This window comes from Mytilus edulis, chromosome 7 (assembly GCF_963676685.1).
Source record: "Mytilus edulis chromosome 7, xbMytEdul2.2, whole genome shotgun sequence".
NCBI lineage: Eukaryota > Metazoa > Mollusca > Bivalvia > Mytilida > Mytilidae > Mytilus > Mytilus edulis.
The window spans coordinates 82266762-82288080 of NC_092350.1; the positions used below are offsets into that span (position 1 = coordinate 82266762).

General features: G+C 32.3%; 1 protein-coding gene and 1 long non-coding RNA gene across 2 annotated transcripts in view; both read left to right on the forward strand.

The window, feature by feature from the left end:
* LOC139482399 (very low-density lipoprotein receptor-like) overlaps positions 1–21319 on the forward strand; it is a 110406-nt gene that overhangs the window by 43815 nt on the left and 45272 nt on the right. The gene's annotated exons all lie outside the window — the stretch shown is intronic.
* On the forward strand, positions 9071–16118 carry LOC139482402 (uncharacterized). Its single transcript, XR_011654849.1, has 4 exons — positions 9071–9337; positions 10990–11146; positions 11944–12021; positions 13342–16118. It is a non-coding gene; the product is annotated as an uncharacterized lncRNA (long non-coding RNA).

Below are 21319 nucleotides of genomic sequence, written 5' to 3' on the forward strand. Positions count from 1 at the left end.
AGAGGGCGTGTCATGATGTATGTTCCACTTCCTAGGTCAAAGGTCAAGGTCAAAAAACTTTGGTTTCAGTTGACAACCCTGTGTCCTGTGGTGAACATGGTGAAGATCGTGTCCGCTCTATATCTTGAGAACCGTTATGATTTTAAAGTTTATACTTGACATCCATTTTAACCACCACCAGAGGGCGTGTCATGATGTATGTACAACTTCCTAGGTCAAAGGTCAAGGTAAAAAAACTGGTTTCAGTTGACAACCCCGTGTCCTGTGGTGAAGATCATGTCCGCTCTATACGTTATTGACAGCGGGGCCCACAGAGATGGCTCCCATATCAATGGTATCTAGTTCATTTGATAATAATAGGTATTGTAGTCTTGTATAACATGTATACTGTATGATAACCAGAATAAGGAGATGTGGTATGAATTTCAATAAGACGACCATCAACCGTAAACCAAGTGATGTAATTGTTAGTACATGTAACTGTACATCCTTCAACAATGAGCAAAATCAGTTCCGCATAAGTGTGATAATGAAAAACCTATAACCGGCCTAGCCATATTGGATGATGTAACACAATGTAAGCAAGTTTAGATGAGAAACCAAAGTTTGATTTTTATACCATGTATACAAAAGCAACATTGATACATCAGTGATGACAAATATATTGTGGTTAACCAAAGACTTGTACTATAATAGGTGATCATCTGCCCTTATTTGTGTTTTTTTCTACAAATCCATTCTATCTGCTTTTGAATAAATGCCTTCTAAATATATATCCCAAGATGTTAAGCAACATTTTCCCATTGTTTTCCATAAACACAATAAGCATTACAAAGTCATACATGTATATAAATGCACAATAAGTGAGCTGTTTGTTATAATTTAATTATAATATTTATGTTTGGAAGCATATTTTTGGGGTTTTAATTTGCCATTGTTTTAAAAACTTCTAGCAAAAGAAAATACTAATCTTGTGAAATTGAGTAAAGTGCAGTGTTATTTGAAAGAGACATCAACACATTGTATATATATACGTTCATTATACCGACACACCGTTAGTCCGACACCCCTATGGTCTGACGCCCCATTAGTCCGACACCCCAATAGTCATGATAGTCCGGCACGAAATAATTGAACAATATTTTAAATAAATAGTCTGTATTTCAAGAGGTTAATTAAATTATTTTGAATTGATCTTCATGAGAGTCTCAAAATAACATTCATTAATTACTTACAATATTATAATGTTGCTTATTGTCCAGTAGCAAATATTACATGCACGTTCAGGACAAGAATAATTTAACAATAAATACACTTGGTAGGTTCTTTAATAGTTGCCATCCGGAATGAAACGAGTCACTGAATCTTTGACTGAGAATGGACAATGAAAGTAACTACTATATTGAATACGGTCAGAATTTTGCCATTCAGCAGGCTTAGACAAGAGGTTACAGACGGCCCCGCAAAGAGTTGTTTCAATGGTTCTTAACCTGCAAAGAACCAGGATATAATGTCACCACTCTGATATTTGTGAAAAAGTATACATCCCGCGCAACCAGATGCATGTCCAACTTTAGCAAGGGTTTACTGGAAGTCGGAAGAAGACCAAAATGACCACCTTTCTATTCCCACTTGCATTTTATATTAAAAACCAAAACTAACTGCACCTTGTCCATCAAATGACTAAAGAACAGGTAATGCAATCGATCAAGGTTGGTTTTCAGTCCATCCTTCTTTTAAAGTGAGTCCAACAATTTTTTATGATTTTTTAAATTTTTTTTCTAAGGTGTATATATTCAGAATATCGGACCCATTTGCCTAATTTATAAATGTGACCATTTTTTAAATTTCCAGTACTATACTGTCATAGATATAGGAAGATGGGGTGTGTGTGCCAATGAGACAACTCTCCATTCAAATAACAATTTATAAAAGTAAACCATTATAGGTCAATGTACGGCCTTCAACACGGAGCCTCGCCTCATACCGAACAAAAAAATTTAAAGGGACCCAAAATATTGTCTGTACATCTAGCTATATATATATATAGTAACATTGTTAGTTTTCTTTACTGATTGAATAATATGTCATTATTGTACAAGCATTTATAAGATTAAATAATTTGAATTTGAACAATTGAAATGGGAAAATATTTTGGATAAACGTTAGTACGACATCTGATCAACTGAAACCACATAAGAGAATCCTATGTCAGTCTTTAGAATTTAATAAGACCGGAGTCTAAAGAATACATCAAGTTCTAAACCGTGATGTGAAAAATATAAAAAAAAGATTTGATTTCCCTGTCTGAAATAATGCGAGTTTTCTTGTTTTGAACATTTGAACTTTCACTGGCGCTAGTTATTTTTGTCGGGTCTTGTACATGTACAGTACGTCCATCTACTAGTATTTACAAATGTACAACATATGTATGGTAAATTGTTTGCGAAAAATCCGGTGAAAATATTAATTTTTCTTGCGAGTGATAATAATTTTTTACCTCAATCATGATTGCTGACGTGCTATTTACATGTATCATGTGTATCAATTACAATTGAACTTCAAATAGACCATTCCGTACAATATACAATACAAAGTCGAGTTAATATTGAACTATTCAAAAATAAAATACGGTAAAACAAAATAAATTAAATTTAGATAGATTTAAGATTTGTTTTCCATAGCTGCAAAAGATGTGTTAAATGTCTGATTATTTTTTTTTACATGTATAGAAATCAAAATGGTTAATACGGCAATATTTATAATTTTACAAGAAAAAAATGTAGCACCAAATAAAAGCTCAGAATAAGTGTGTGAAATAAGCCCTCAAGAAAATATAAAGCAGTTTTATATGGGGATAAGTTTGACAAGTGTGTGTATTAGGAGTTCCCCGCTAGGTTTAGAGTATATCATGTATATTGAGCGCGTTATTATAAAGTAATGTGATTCGTAAAACTACGGATATTGAAAACAACCGTGTATGCATGAATGATTTCACACCTAACTAATTTAATAAAAAATATTTAAATTTGTTATTTAGATAATATTAAAAATTGTCAACTTTTAATTCAGTTATAAAGATACATTTGGTTACAAATATATTGGGTAACGTTTTCGATTTTTCTGTTAGTAGTTATCTTTTATCTAGTGAAATTGCAGGTATCTAGTGCTGGTTCTGATTTTATTTGTTCGAAGAGATAAGGGCGATGAAGTGTTAAAAAAATATATAAATTCATCACATTCACTAAATAACCGAGGAATAAAAAAATGTGTTCAGCGGCAAATACTTCAAAATACTATTTTTTTTAAATCAATATCTATCTGAAAGTAATGTATTAAATGCGAGTGATAGTTGTTTCTCTTTGTCACAACATTATATTTCACACGGTAAAATTGTTTTACAAATGCTTTTAAATGTACATGAAGATCAATGTTTGGAAGTTGCTACGCTTATAAATTAGCTATGCCTATACAATGGTTGTAGCTATCATATTTTAACTGTTACAACTTTTTCTGCGTTTAAACAGTTTATTTATGACTGTTTCAACGTTTTCCGTGTTGGGACAGTTATTAAAAAACTGTTACAACTTTCAAATGGTTGCATCAGTTTTATTACGACTGTGACAACCCTTTAGGCGTTTAATCAGTTTATTTATGACTGTTGCAACGTTTTTCGAGTTGGGACAGTTGTAAATCAACTGTTACAACTTTGAAATAGTTGTATCAGTCCTTTAATGACTTTGACAGTTATTTCTTGCGTTGTTGCAGTCGATTTATGTTGTAGACAAACACTTTTAAAGTTGGGACAGTTACAAAATAACTGCAGCAGTGAAATTTAACAACTGTTACAACTTTAACAAACATTAACAGTCTTAGAACGACTGTTACTGGTATGGACAGACGTTTTTTCGTCCAGTAGTGTTGGCTATTTACAGGATAAAACGTTCTCTATATATATACAATTAAAACTATTTACAGGATGTTACTGTCTAAATTTTAGCAGAGCATGCCTTCAGGGCAGCTCTGAATCCATCAACTGTGTCAGCTGATGTTGCTGATGTTGGAAGTTGGTTCCAGTCTCTAATGGTCCTTGGAAAAAATGATTGTCCGAAGGCGTCTGTTGTGGCCCTTTCTTGGAAGAAGCGGTTTTTTCCTCTGGTCCGGCTATCGTTTGGTGTCAGATATTGGTGCCTATCTATGTCTATCAGATCATGTTGAATTTTGAACAGCATGCATAGCCTATTTTGTTTCCTGCGGTCTTCGAGGCTTTCCCATTTTAAAGATGTTACCATTTTTGTTACACAGCCAGGTGTGCGGTCTGTGTAGTTGTTGTTTACAAATCTAGCTGCTCTTTTCTGTACTTGTTCGATTGCTTTTATTTTAGCCTGTTTCGTAGGATCCCATACTGTGCAAGCATACTCAACTGAGGGTCTTACTATTGTTGAATATGCTGCTGCTTTGACCGGTTTAGTACAATCCTTTAAGTTACGTCGTATGAAGCCTAGTGTTTTGTTTCCTTTTCCCACTATGTTGTCGATGTGTCTGTCCCAGGTTAAATTGTTGCTGATAGCAACTCCCAGGTACTTACTAGCTTCAACGGTGTCCAGTGTGTGTCCGTGTAATTTGTAATTAGTTGGTATTACCGGACGGTTCTTGGGTTGTATTCTAATTACAATGCATTTTTTTGCATTGAAGCTCATTTGCCACTTATCTTCCCATTCCTCTAATGATGTCAGATCTTTCTGTAGTAGGTCACTTTCTGCTTGGTTACTGATAGTCCGATAGAGGAGGCTGTCGTCTGCAAAAAGTTTGGTCTCTGATGATGTTGCTGTTTCTGGCATGTCGTTTATGTAGGCCAGGAACAGTAGCGGTCCAAGAACTGTTCCTTGAGGAACACCAGAGAGTACTGGTACTTGTTCAGAGACAGCTCCTTCTAGGATAACGCTTTGCATTCTGTTTTGCAAGAATGATCTTATCCACCTGTTTGCTTTAGGGTTTACTCCGTAGTACTCAAGTTTATGTAGTAGGCGATGGTGTGGCACTTTATCAAACGCTTTAGCAAAATCTAGTAGGATGATATCTACCTGGCTGTTACTTTTTAATTTCGAAGCAATATCATGAATGGTGATGATGAGTTGGGATTCGCAAGATCGTCGTTTGCGGAATCCATGCTGTGCATTTGTGAGAATTTTGTATTTGTCGAAATGGTCCATTACGCTGCTGTGTACAATGTGTTCTAGGACTTTGCATGTAATGGAGGTAAGTGAAACAGGCCTGTAGTTTGATGCTAAGTGTCTTTCATCTTTTTTGAAAAGTGGGACTACATTAGCATCTTTCCAGTCTTGAGGGACTTCTCCGGTGTTGAGGGATGCTTGGTACAGTTCTGTAAGAATTGGAGCAAGTTGGTCTGCTGCTGTCTTTAGTATACAGGATGGTATAGCATCTGGTCCAGTAGCCTTATGTGGTTTCAGGTTCTTCAATAATTTATGAACTCCTTTTACATTGATTTGTATGTCAGCCATGGTGGTATATGGACTTTTCCCTTTATTTGGGAAGTTGTTCAGGTTCTCTTTTGTAAATACCGACTGGAATTGGTCGTTAAGGATATTCGCTTTGCTTTTGTTGTCGCTTTGGAGGAATCCCATTTTGTTCTTTAATGGTGCTACTCCTGTCCATTCCTGACCTTTGCTTTTAATATAGGACCAGAATTTCTTGGAGTTGTCCTTGTAGTTGGAGCTGACTTCTTCCATGTATTTCTTATTGGCTTGTCGTATTTCCCATTGTACTTCTTGTCGTAGTCTCTTGTATCTGTCTTGATCTCTTTTCTTTTTGGTTTTCCTAGCTTTCTTGTGCGCTTTTTGTTTTTGGTTGATCTTGCGTCTTATTGCTGTGTTCATCCATGGGTGTGTGTGTCGACCTTGAGTCATTTTTGTTGGTACTCGCTTCTCAATGGTTTTTTGAATTTCTGATTTGAAGCTTTGCCACATGGATTCTACAGTTCTGTTGCAGGTGCTTTTAAAAGATGTCTTGAATGTTTCGAGGTCTTCCTTTATCTTATATGTATCTGCTTCTTTCCACAGGTATATCTTTCTTTTAACTGGTTTGGGTTTTAAAGGTTTACATGCTATATCAAGTAAGACGATGTCATGGTCGCTGTTTCCTATTGATGGTAAAGGTTTACATCTTAGTTTGAATGATGGATGAGAGGTAAGTATTAAATCCAATGTGTTTTCTTTGCGTGTTGGGAAGTCTACGATTTGTTCTAAACCATTATCAGCTACAGTGTCTAAAAAAGCTTGACTGATTCTTGTGGGGTACTGTCTATTTGTGATAGTCTGTTCTTGCCAATTTATATCTGGTAGGTTGAAGTCGCCTCCAATCAAGAAGATGTTTTTTTGATGTTTTGATTTGATGGTACTTATTTCCTCTTTAACTGTATTAAGGTAGGTGTCATCTGTTTTATCTGGAGGGCGATAAAATGCTCCAATAAGCATTTTCTTTTTTCCTTCTAAGGCGATTGTACCAGTTAATAGTTCTATCTCACCGCTTTTTGTTATGTTCCCTAGTTGTAATGTTTGTTTGGCTGCTATCAAAACTCCCCCATGTGGGTCTTTGGGACGATCCCTTCGTTCGATATCATATTGAAGGTAATCAGGAAAAATTTCACTTGATTTAATGTTTGGGTCTAGCCATGTTTCTGTGCCTATTATGATGTCTGGATCAGTTGACTCTATAATTGCCTCCAGAAGTTTACCCTTTTTTCTTAGACTCTGGAAGTTGATGTTCAGCAGCCTTAGTTGTTTCTTAGGGGTTGGTTTCGTTTTGGCTGGTTTAGGTGATGATGTCATGATCGGTATATCTGTACTGAATGATGTTGTGTTGAAAGATGGTGAGTTAATACTTGATCCTGATGTTGATGGTATTGATGAATCTGATATACTGTCTAGCAATAACGGATTAGTCGATATATTAAAGGAGGTATGTTTGCTGTCGTCTCCACTTGGTATAAAGTATACTTTTGTCGACGAGTTGTTGGGTTTTGAGCATGATGGACATGTCCATGTGTCTTCGCTCTTGCCTAGATTGCTGAATTCTGTTGTAGACATTCCAATGCAATTTCTGTGTGTCCATTTGTCACAGTCGTCACAGGCTATTGATTCTAATTTGCATGCTTTTTGACAGATTGTGCATGGAAATCTTGGTCGTCTGGGGCCTGGGTTTGTTTCTATGCCACTAAGTAAGAGAAGCAAGAGTCTTTGTGAGCTCCTATCTCTGGCGATCGAGTATTTAGACTGTGTCAATTGAATGTGTTTTTTGACATTCTTTATCCAATAGTAAGTTTGTGCTGTTGCTGTAATTGGGTTACTAAGGCATTCTGTTAAGTATATATTCACTCCTTCAATGGTGTTATGCGAGTAAATAGAGTCCTGGTGAGAATGTTGGTATTCATGGCTAGGATTCAATTTTATATGATGTACCATGAAAGCCTGTTTAGTCAAGATGGTAAGTGTAAGTGTAAAGATAGCATAGTAGAACATTTTGTTGTTAAGAGGTTTATACTACTGGTACTTACTGGATGAAGGAAGCTCCAGACTGAGTCTTCGTGTTCCAAACCAATCAGCTGTTATCCACTTCTGGAAGAGAAAGTATGTGTTTGAGTGTTGTTACTTGGTAGTGATGCAATACGAAAGGTAAGTAGTAAAACCTGATAAGATAAACTAACCTAGAATTTTACTACTCGTCTCGACTGTTCACTGGTAACTCTGTTCTCTAAAGCGGATGAAAGCGTTGGTTCTAGAATAGTGTGTTCAGTTCGTCTTGTTCCACTCTGATTTGTAGTAATTCAGATTTCTGATCAATGTTGAAACATTCAATGTATGTGTCTAGTAGGATGGATTTGGTGATAGCTAGACTGAGAAGGCGTCCTGGATGTATACCGTCCTTGTTGTTTATTGAAAGGTTTACTGATTTTCGTATTTGTCCTTTCCTTCTCTTTCGTCCTCTAAAGAAGTACTTGCTGACTTTGACTGATGTTTTATTGAGTTTACTATTGAGTTGGTAGATTTTGTAGTTCAATTCCTGTATTTGCTTGGTAACTAGGAAGTCTTCAACTTTGTACGTCTCTGGATTTTTGTGACCTTTATACTTGTTCCAGTTGGATATCGAAAGTAATGGGCAGTCGATGAATTTTATTTCTGCGTTTTGGTACTTGCTTACAATATTAATTGCTCTATTGTATTGTTTTTCTATAGTTTGAATTGACTGTTTACTGTGAGATTTGAGTTTTATAAATCTCCCTTCTTTTTTGGTGAGGTCGCATGTACCGGACCAGAGGTAAATTATGACGTGTTGGTGTCTTTTGATGGATTTTTCAATTCTACTTTTGATAAGATCTACGAGTACTTCGGTTGTAGCCCCTGATTTGCACCAGGATTCAAGTGGGAATTCCTTTTCTTTGCAGGCGTTTCTTAGTGTGAAGCCTTTACTATCAGAAACTAGGATAGGGGTTTTGTATTGGAACCCATCTGGATATTGAGGCTGGTTTTCGATGTATTTTTCGAGTTTTCTACTCATGAGTTCACTCTAGATATCGTTAGTTGTTTACATTGGAGATTTACCGGAAGTTGGACTGTCACAAAGAGATATGTTCCCGCCGGTTGTCAAAATCATAAAATCACAATTGGATGATTTTTTATCTGGAATTTAGTTTTATATGTGTGTATTGTTGTATTTTACACCCTGTATATATATAGATATGTTTTAGAATGGTCGTAAATGATGAATTTCAAATAATTTTCAGGAGCCGTCGGAAGATCAGCTGTGTTGTCCGAGCATGCGCATTTGAAATCTATGTTTACTATTAAAGCAATAATTTGAGAAATATATATTAAAGGTTATACTAATATGTGAATATTATGAGTCCAGGTAACTCGATCAACTTGATTTGTACGTATGAAAAATTATATTTATTATCTGGTCATGTCCCGCGTTTTTTTTGTATTGTTGTTATAATAACAGTGGAAGTTAAGACCAAAAAGTAGACCAGGAAAATACTTTATTATCTTTAATAGTTAATTTCTGGAGATCATGTGTCTGTCATTTATTCTGTTATTCACATCTTTTAAACAATTATATTATATACGCATCATATCAATCTATCAATTAGGATACATTATTTTATTTGGCTTAATAACATATTATTGGTATTTAGTGCGACCGTGCACCTTTCGGTTGTCTCGAGTGTTTTCTATTATAGCAATGTTTAAGTCGTCATGTTGCGGGATTTTCAAATCCCAAAAGAAGAACACACTTCAAATTCAACATGATTTTCGATTTGGTAACCGCATTACTTTAATATAGATCATTATATATTACATAACCTTACACAATCAATTTACTTTTTATGATTAATCTGATAGATGCATGCCCAATATATTTTATTCCCAAAACCTTATTTAAAAAGGAGGGGACATGGTCAAATTTGTCGTGCAAACCAACTTATTGTTTATTGTCACGGAATAATTACAAACTGTGCTATAGTTTGTAAGATTATTGGATAATTGACTTGTTCTATAGGTACATGTACCTTACTTACCCAGGTGACATATCAGTTGTACCCTTGATATTGGTATAAATTCAAATCACAGGCACTTGTTTCTATCCATTTGAAGACCCACTATTAACGTATATATTTACCAGAAATAATGGTTTTAAGCGGAGAGGTGAAAAAATTACTTGGGTACCTTCTCGAAAATATACATTAATAGTGGGTCTTCCAATGGATAGAAACAAGTGCCTGTGATTCAAATGCTTAATGATATATTAAAAGAAGATGTGGTATGATTGCCAATGAGACAGCTGCAGGGGCGGATGCAGGAATTTTCGAAAGGGGGGTGCTAACCCAGGGCACCCAGGGCAAAGGGGGGGTGCAAAACATATGTCCCGATACAAATGCATTGATCGGCAAAAATAAAGGGGGGGGTGCGCACCCCCGGAACCCCCCCCCCCCCCCTGGATCCGCCACTGAGCTGTCCACAAGAGACCAAAATGACACAGACATTAACAACTATAGGTCACTGTACAGCCTTCAACAATGAGCATAGCCCATACCACAAAGGCCCCGATATGACAATGTAAAACAATTCAAATGAGAAAACTAAGATACATGTATATGTACATGTACATTGTACATGTTGTATATGAAGATTAATTAGATTAAAGTAAACAATGTGGTATGTTTCCAAAATAAATGCTATCCGCTAAAGACCAACTGATGTTGATCCAATTACTATAGCCAAACAAATGATACATACATGTAGGTTACCATACTTCCTTCATTTATATTATGATTATTGAGTATTTTTTTGGAAACATTTCAAACCTTTACATACTGTTTATATATATGTTACAGTAAATAGGTGAAATTAGGAATTACATGTAAAATTTTACTAAAATTTAGGAATTACAGGTAATTCCTGATGCACTTAGTTAATACAAGTAATTCCTTAAACGGCCCAGTTATTACCAGTAATTACTAAATTTAAAATGAATATTTACAACTATTTACTGACTGCTAAAACAACCATAACTTTTGATCACCTGACCATAATACAACATTGTTTTAGCTGTGTAATACTAACTAGAAGATCAGTTAGTACTCTTAAAATTTTGAATGGTTGATATGTATAAAAAATATCTTAAATAAATATGGACTTTCAAATATTTGGTTAAATCAGAGTAACTTTAGTTTTAATCCAAAATAGTTTAAGTTGAGCATTATAATACAGATAATTTTTGACCAACTTCAAGTGTTTAGTAATTACATGTAATTCCTAATTTCACCTATTTACTGTAACATATACATGTTACTACAGTTCAGCGACTCAAGTTTAAAAGGCATTTATATAAAAGAATTTAAACTTAATATCATTTTGTATGAACATCATGTTGAATATTTACATTTTCTCAAAAAGTTTTTATTTTACTTAGCTAATAAAGAAGATGATGGATTCCCAAACAGAAATCTTGATGACAGTGAAAAAATTGAAGAATTGCACCAATTGTTACAGAGAATCGATTTCAAGCAGAAACAGATGCTCAAAGATAAGGGAATACAACAGCCATCCATGTTCCTTCACATATAAAGGTATATATTGTATATATATATTTTGTCTACATTTTCTGAATTTATGATTTTAAAAATCTTTCAAAAGATATAAATGTACATTGTAAGTCATGTAATTCAAATAGAGATGTGCCATTGTCTTTGATAAAAGATAGAGTTACATGTATGCCTTTTTAGTATTATCAGCTTATATACTTACTTAGCCTTGTTAAAATCTATAAATATACCTTATGTATATTACATGTATGTTGAAATGTCTGTCAGAATATATACATATATCATATGCATGTGATCATAATGTTTCAAATAGCCAAACATTGTAATATATATATATACAACTCGTCTAAACATCAACCCAACAATGTTAGATCTGTAAATTTGCTTTCGCAAATTTTTGGTTCTTCCCTCGCCTGGATTCGAACCCATGCTACTGTGATATCGTGACACCAAATCGCCTGCACTGCAGCCGTCCCGCTAGACCACACGACCACCTGGGCTATACATGTATATATATATATATACAACTCGTCTAAACATCAACCTAACAATGTTAGATCTGTACATGTAAATTTGCTTTCACAAATTTTTGGTTCTTCCCTCGCTGGTATTCAAACCCATGCTACTGTGATATCGTGACACCAAATCGCCTGCACTGCAGCCGTCCCGCTAGACATATATATATATATTGAGTATTGGAAATCCTGTACACCCTTTCCTTAGACCAAGTTTAACAAATATAATATGAATGTTTAAATTCAACTAATTATCTCCTGGCAATACACATTTATTTTAGGAACTTTTTATGTTTTATTTTGCAGTAAGCAGCTGTTTGTGATGCTTATAGGCATAAACAATCTAGTCTGGACATGTAAAACAGCAGCTGGTTCTATTTTGAAGTAAGCTATTTGGTGATTACATTAATTTGACAGACCAGACCAAGTCTTGGGATAAGTTAATAGTACTCATTGTCATGATTGTACTAGCTTTTTATTGTTTTATATATTTTATGGAAAATACTGTTAGTTGTGGCCTGCAAAAATTAATTTATAAGGAGATGAAGTGTTGTTGCCAATGAGAGTAGAGATATCTAACAAATAGCATGAATAGAGTCATGGAGGATTGAATTCATACTCATTTTTATTAGAGTGTTACAAATAATTGCAGGAAAAAAACAACAACAACAAAAATCAAAATAATTGTGTATTTAGTAGAATTAGCCAAATCAAACAATAACTGACTTAAATCTTGTTTGAAATTTTCACATTTCTATTGATTAAATATTATTTTATAGATCAAATAATAAATAGATAAAAGGGCAGTAATCCAGTCTCAGATTTTTGTTTTGGTTATATTGTATACAGCTGATTGTATTTTAATACTATTTACAAATACTTCTTATATGTCAAAAGAAAAAAAAATTGCTGTACCTGATATTGTGATTTATATTGAAATTGATAAAGACAACAAACTCAATAATGAGCTATTCCAATATCAATCTCCCTATGGAAAAAATGGGGTGCTACCTAATTTTAGACCTCCATAGTGCCCATAGACACATCAAACACTTGCCAAAATATAAGCCTGAACCCCTGAGGGGATCACACATCAAATTATAAAAGTTGTATATATTCTACACCGTGAATAAGACCAAACAATGATAGAAGGAGTTAGTTTTAAAATATAATTGAAAAACTAAACTGATACAAATCAATAATTTTTTTGATGTTGATAAATAAATCACAATGTGTAATAGTTGTAATAAATTGTTATGCCAGCCTACAATAGTAAAAGGGGTTTATGTTTAATGATCCATGCTTTTGTTTGTTTATTCTTTCATCTGTTCTGCTTTAGGTTCAAGTTTTGGTAAAAGTTTTTGGTCAGGATAGTTGTTAATGATGTTAACGACCAATCAACTTAAAAATAAATATACATGTGCCTTATGTTATGATCTTTCTAAGGATAAATTAATGGTTTGACCCCAATTTCATGGTCCATTGAAAATAGAAAATTTATCACAACTTCTAGCTATTCTTTTTATAGAGTTATTCCACGAGATATTTTTGGGTCACTCATTAGAATATCTTTTAAATATATGATTTTGATTACAACTGCATTAAGATAGAATAATTGCATGCAGAAAATTATTGCTTTTGTCACATATATATCACTTGTCAATTTAATAAAATTAAACATTTTTTTTTATTACTTTATTACAGAAGCTACAAAATAGAGCTAAGGCCCTTTAAGCCAAGAAACTGCCAGTGTCAGAAAAGGACAAACTTAGAAAGGCCATGCAAATTGATTTAATGTCAAGTTGGGACAGTGATTCTGTAGATAAACTCGCCTGATCACAACTGGGATTTGACTGTCACAAGATTTTAAATCTTACATGGATAAACTAAAGTTTACTAGACTGTAAATACCAGAGACAGCTGAATGCACAGGGCAAAGAGCTGAGGTCCAAGTAAATCAGAGAGGCCTTGTCACAAGAAATGTACAGAACTTGCATGGATTTTTACTTAAGGGCATATGACACAAAATTGAGAGATATCAATAAAAATTTCTTTAAATTTTAATAAGGACCAATTCAAAGGTACACTTTTGGAATTTGCAAGAACAAAAATATCTTCATGTTTACTTTTGAATTATAGTTGACAGTTTTCAGTTTAAGGGGGGAACCCTTAAAATGAAGTGGTTTGGTTTATTGAATTTGATTATTTTTTAAAGTAAAAAAATGAATTACTGCTCTTTTATTTCAACATTTGCATTTTTTATTAAAATTATTTACAAGTGCAGCATATCGGTTACATCAGATTATGTTAATGTGTTTGGTTAAGCTACATATTTCTTTTTACTTAAACTTTCTGTTGCCTTTTCTAATTAATTAAATGCTGAATAATAATTTGAGTGTTGCTCATTTCAGTGTCTTGTATTTGCTGTCAAGATTTTTCCTGTAAGATTTCACATTATTTATAATCGCTTGGTCAAAGGGAGATAACTTTTTGAATCTTCACATTAGATAATCTGCGAAGAGGATTATGTAAAATGTAAATAGTTGAAAATTAATTTTATGGTTCAATAAAATCAAAATAAGTTATTGCCATTCATTATAAATAAATTTCTATCAAAAATAAGGCTCAAAGAATTTTTTTATTCTATTTATATAAATAATAACAAAGTACACACATCATGCACATGTTGACTTCATAAAATTTGTAAACAAAAAAAATTGAAAATAAAACTAAAAAATTTTAACTAATCAGGAGACAGTCAATACACAAAATATATTTATAAGCATATAAACTTATTATTTTCTTCAATTGTCCAAGTACATATTCAATATTGATAATTTTTTGCTTGACATTACATAATTTTGTTGATAAAAGTTTATTTGTGTGCTATTTTATTCAATTGTACATATTTGAAGTATTTCATTACACCTTATTATTTTTATTCTTGCATACAGCATTTGGAATGAAATTTTAATCAATGTTCGAGCAGCAGGATGTTTTTTTTGTCGAGCCTGCAACTTTTGTTGTAGAAAGCTCGACATAGGGATAGTGATCGGGCGGCGGCGTTAGCTAACTTTTTAAAAGCTTAATATTTTAGAAGGTGGAAGACCTGGATGCTTCATACTTTGTATATAGATGCCTCATGTTACGAAGTTTCCGTCAGCCACATGTCAAATGTCCTTGACCTCATTTTCATGGTTCAGTGACCACATGAAAAAAAAGATCAGAGTTTTTGTAATGTTGAATTCTCTCTTATTATAAGTAATAGAATAATTATATTTGGTATGTGCGTACCTTGCAAGGTCCTCATGCTCGTCAGACGGTTTTCACTTGACCTGACCTCATTTCATGGATCAGTGAACAAGGTTAAGTTTTGGTGGTCAAGTCCATATCTCAGATACTATAAGCAATAGGGCTAGTATATTTGGTGTATGGAAGGACTGTAAGGTGTACATGTCCAACTGGCAGGTGTCATCTGACCTTGACCTCATTTTCATGGTTCAGTGGTTATAGTTAAGTTTTTGTGTTTTGGTCTATTTTTCTCATACTATATGCAATAGATCTACTATATTTGTTGTATGGAATGATTGTAAGGTGTACATGTCTAGCAAGCAGATGTCATCTGACCTTCACCTCATTTTCATGGTTGAGTGGTCAAAGTTAAGTTTTTAAGTTTTGGTCTTTTTATCTAATACTATATGCCATAGGTCAACTATATTTGGTGTATGGAAATATCTTATGATCTATATGTCAGTCGCGCAGGTTTTATTTGACCTCGACCTCATTTTCACGGTTCATTGCTCAGTGTTAAGTTCTTGTGTTTTGGTCTATTTTTTTAAAACTATAAGTAATAGGTCAACTATATTTGTTGTATGGAAGCATTGTTAGCTGTACATGTTTGCCTGGCATGGTTCATCTGACCTTGACCTCATTTTCATGGTTCATTGCTCTTTGTTTAGTTATCTTGGTTAATGTTAAGTTTATGTGACAGTTTTTAATAAAGCTTTATTCTTAGGACTATCAACATAATATCAATGATAAGTAAAGAAGGCGAGACATTTCAGTGTGTGCACTCTTGTGAATTTACGAATTATGTTAATCATGTAAATAATGTTATGTTTTTTGTTTTTAAAATTGACAAATAATGCTAGCAGGGGAGATTATTCATTAATATTTTTATGATGCCAAACTTGAAATTTAGAGGTGCCTATGTTTGTTATTTGTTATAACCCAATTGTTATGATTCTTAAATAATCTATACAAGTAAGCATGTTAATTTGTCAATAACCATTATTTTATTAATTAGTTTGAATTTGATGAGGTTCTTTGATGTAGAACTTGACTTTTTTAAACAAAAGTGTTTTTTTATTTGTTTTAAATGTTTTTAAAATTGTATAACAAACTTTTTGACATTTTATTTTAATTTATCACCAAAACAACTCTAATTTGTCTGACAGTATCTGAATAAAATTAATTTGTTAGATACTTTGTTTCTTTTATTGAAGTATATACAAAGGGAGATAACTCAAAATTGTTTTTTTTTATTATTCTGACCCGATTAGAATTGATGAAAATAACTATGCCCTAGACAGGATGACAATTAGAAAATGCTAGAAATTGTTGTGTATGGTTATGCTTTGTCCAAAAGTTTTTGTTATCTCCTGTATTGTATATTGCTGCCATTGTCAAAATCCAAATCACTCATAGATAGCCTTGTCCTATAGTTTATATCTGGTGTTTGTGTTTTTTGTATGTCTTAGATTCTAACTCTTCAAGTTCTTATATAAATTCAGATGCATTGCCATTCTTTACATATAGGTAAAGGCATATTTACAAAATGGTATTGAGCTTTGCAAATGAGTGACATGTATTCCTTGGATTATTGTTTAAGTTTCATCTGAAAAATACAGTCTTCAATGTTACTGACAAATTATACATTTGCACATTGCCATTTGAAACCACAAATATTATTCTACTGTAAATACACAGAGCAGCAATCCATGCCTTTCAAGTCTAATACTTTGTAAACATGGATCAGAAAAGTTGGAGGATCAATTTTATATGTACAGTAGCTACAAAGTTATTACCATTAAAGATTCCTGTTTTTCCTAATTTTTGTTTTTTTATTTAATTAGATATTTTCAAACCAGATGTTTGGGTTAAAGTAAAAACAAATCCCCAACATCCCTTTTCCAAAAAGCAGAGGGAAAAATTCTGCCTTTTCTTTATTATTCATTTGCACTATTGTTTTGTAAGTAGTTATACAGGATTATATTGACTTTAAATTGCATTAAATTTGATGGAAGTTCTAATTTAAATAAGTCATAAACAAGAAATTTATTTGAATTTACATGTAATTAAATTACATAATTAATTAAATTTAATTTATATTTAAAATTCTTTAAATTTGAAATTTATTTAAATTTAATTTATATTAAAAGATCTTTAAATCTCAAATTTATTCAAATTTAAATTATATCAAAACTTCTTTAAATTTGAAATTTATTCAAATTTAATTTATATTAAAAATTCTTTAAATCTCAAATTTATTCAAATTTAATTTACATAAACATTTCTTTAAATTAGAAATTTATTCAAATTTAGTCTATACTTAAATTCTTTAAATTTGAAATTTATTTAGATTTAAAAATACCTTTAAACTAGGTTGAAATTTGGGAATTTATTTGCAATATTAAATTTAGTTTAAATCTATATTAAATTAGAAATTTTCCAGCAAAGTAAATGCATAATATTTTTTGTAATTTGAAATTTAATATGCATAACATATGCATTTAATTTTATATTAAATGCATCATTTCATGCAGTGAATGAACTTTCAATTCTAGGAAAAGATTTTTTTTTCAAATTTTCATAGTTAAAGTGGTACAGTTTGAGCCTTAAAAGGAGTTCCTATGGGAAATTGCATTGTCAATATTTACAAAAATACAACATATAGGGGTACTTCTTGATCTCGGAAAGTCTTTAACATCGATTGTTGCCTGATTGTTATTTTCAAAACGACTAACAGTGGAATGGTGATGACCAACAATACGTTCAATTGCCACAGCAACATACCTGCTTTTCTCATGCTGATTATCTGCTATCTTGCTGCAGTTATGAGTTGTGGATGACCAATTACAAGGTGTCAATCACATAACTTTATGAACTTGGTTATTTAAAGTGTTGAAAACAATGAGGATAAAACATCTGTTTTATTGTTTACGAGTACAGTAACTGCATTTGCAGATAAGAATTTATCGAGTCGATATTTATTAAACTCGGGTGATATTTAAAAAGTATTTAACTAGTTCTATTTCAACAAATTATATCACAAAAAAATAAAGAGTGTTTTTTTAATTTGAATTTCAATGTGGTGTTGCAATACTTTTTTCCATGTGTATATATTAAGAACCGATTATGTTAACATTTTGGATTTAGTTTCTCAAATTATATGTGAAAAAACGTTCTCATGGTCATAGAAAAAATCGCAATGGAAGAAAATTTCGGACCAATCATACAAATATTTCGGACCTAATTTCTATTTAAAAAAACAACCACAGACATTATCTGTTAAGAAAACTCTGTTCTTTATCGGTTAATAAGTTAAATAAAATTTGAAGGATTGCAACACAATTTTATAAAGTAGTCCTTAGTAGTAAATCAATCAAATCATAATGGCAAGTTGTTATTCTAAACTGTTTCCAAAAATTGATTGCCCTGAAGATCATAAAAATCATTTTATTAAAATAATGTATGTCAATAAAGGTTTTGATTTTGTAAACAATGCTGGTATTTTTAACGATCATTCTGTTAAAGAACAAATTCCTGGATATTACTGAGCTCCCTCTTATTTGTTATATTTACAAGAAATCTACCTGGAAATACTTGTTTAAGTATAGGCAATTGTGTAAAGATGTTAATATCAATGAAAATACACGTACTTCATGCAATTGTAGTAATCCCGAATTATATTTTATTTTGGCTTTAATATTGATTCACTTATAGGGTTTTTGCACCGGATTAAACACATTTATTTATGAAAAAAAAACAGTTGTTGGCATGACACGGGTTATGTTCTTCTCACATATTTTATGATGGTGTATTACTAAACCCCTAACGGAAGGATTGTGCCTGATATTCATATGATGAAGACATAATATTTCAATCAATGTAATTGAGGTCTGGAGCTAGCATGTCGGTAGCTGCTGGTAGTCCTTTGTTAATTTATGTAATATTACCATTTTACCAACAGCGGTACACTACAATTGCCTTTATTTATAGACGAACAACACGAATATAAGTCAAGAAAATGTGAACAGGGTATGCAGCTGCTAGTAACATGCAGATGCTTATATACAAGTGTAATAATCTATCAAAAATATCAATTTACAAAAACGTTCACAAGTCTAGTTTGAAATATGCATTAATAATGGACTGAATATTTTAAACTCTAATTCAAGCTTGTACAAATTGAATACAATTTAGAAATAGGCCAAACAGAAGACAAATGCGAGAACAAAACTTTAATTAACAATACGGAACAAAAATATATCATAGAGGTAGCTTGCTAATTCATTCGGAAGATGTTTTCATATTCCATGTGTGATTTTTTAACGAATGTTTGAGTTTGATATCGTTAATAGCTTTAAATAGGCTTAATGGCATACATCATATGCATGCAGTTAACAAAATACATGGTACATTATACACCTCAAGGAAAATAAAAGTATAAACCATCATATATGTACATGTCATGCATTGCGTGCGGCATCTCTCCTTAATGACAAAGACTTGTGTAGTGAATGAAAATCCCTGATATCTATATCAGCCATTTCTAAAAAGGTATTTTTTATTTCTTGTCAAATTCTTGTTTTACGCATTGTTGGGGGTAATTGTCATCATTAAAGGTGCAGTAGCTGTAAATTTCATGTTCATCGATTTGACTCAAGTTCTCAAATTTGATTTATAAAAATGGAAATTATTTATCCATATTATTAAACGTCCAAAATAAACAATTTTCAGTGCATTAGCTCGATATAATGTGGCTTTATTTCGTGTGTACTTTAGTCTAGACGCCATCTACAAAACTATCATGTTGACCAAGGAAAACCTCCGATGGCCACATAAGGTATATAAACATGAATTTAAATATAAATAGATTAAGCTAACTCGTGCACATGGATTTTTCTAGTCCTATTAAATTTTATGTTATAACTTAAAAATATATGAATAATAATGCTTTTTTGTCGATCGAATCAGTCATTTAAATAATTTACCTTTTTTTCACTTTCAATGTGAAATTATTTTCCTTTAAATGACGGATCACGCACGATCCGTGCGTATCCATCTCTAGCTAAGGGGTTTAATTGAAGTTCACAAGAATGCAATTGTAATGAGGTCGAATTATTCACTTGCAAGTGAATGACTAATCTTCAATGTTTCTTAGCTTATTTTGTCAAAAAAGCGAATTATTATTTCACTATTTTACTTTCAATAATGAACAAAAATAAATGCTATTTTAGATTTTGCATGCATTTCGTAGCTAGTGTCCCTTTAATCAACTTGATTGCGTGATAATTATTATCATTACTCGGCTAAAATCTTATTTTATGCTTTTTAATTTAATTAGCTACTTTTCAAAATACCTGTTTTTAATTACATTCTGAGTAATTATTTTAAGAAAGTATATGGTGCTAACGTTGAATAACAATAACTGAAATCAAATTCATATATGTTCGTTGTACATCTTTGTGGCTGTCATATGATAATCAAATTGATGAACTTAGAGTGTCATCTAACAACATATCATCACAAAAAACCTAATAAGTGACTCCGAAAAATGGTGTCATTTTTTTTTTAATTTAATCAAGTATATATGTTCCGGACCATATGAGTATTTGGACCATACGCGTATGGTCATGACCATATGCGTATACTCATATGGTCCGACCATACGCGTATGGTCCGACCGTACGCGTATTGTAGGACCATATGAGTATAATACTCGTTTGGTTATTAACGGGCCGGACCATATGAGTATTTGGACCATATAGGTATCTATATTTTTTCAAATTACATTATAAACGTTTCAATAATACAAAAACTTTATCTAAAAAACAGTGATGGTTTAAAACATGACAATTTTTTTAATTTCATAATCCAAAAAACTACGTAAAAATTTGATATTGATGCCATAGTTAGTTTTCATCGCTAGTTACATTCGTGCATATGGGTTTGGATGACACTCACTTCCACACGGTATCATAGCTTTTTTGCACGATCTTTTTCATTTACACATTTTGTTTGCGAGTAAAAAACAAGCCTTTTTGCAGCTGCGTACAGTGATACCGAGGTCTTTGGCAATTCTGATGTCTACGGTGTTTTTAAGACGCTCTAGATCTCCAATATCGTAAAATGACTGCAATACACCATCTTCACAACACAACTTAAATAAACTAATAGTATAGTACTTTCCAGTGACTTCTTATGTAACAGTTCATTCAGAAATTTTTGGAATTTAATTTTTTAGTCGACGTATTGCCATTTTCTCGAAATAACAAATCGGTAATGACCATCGGTATAAAATGTGTTTACTTTAAATTTGACAATTAAGAAAAATTAACTATGTTAAACTTCTTATTTTTATTTAGCTTCTCTTTTTATTATAATATAATGACAAAAT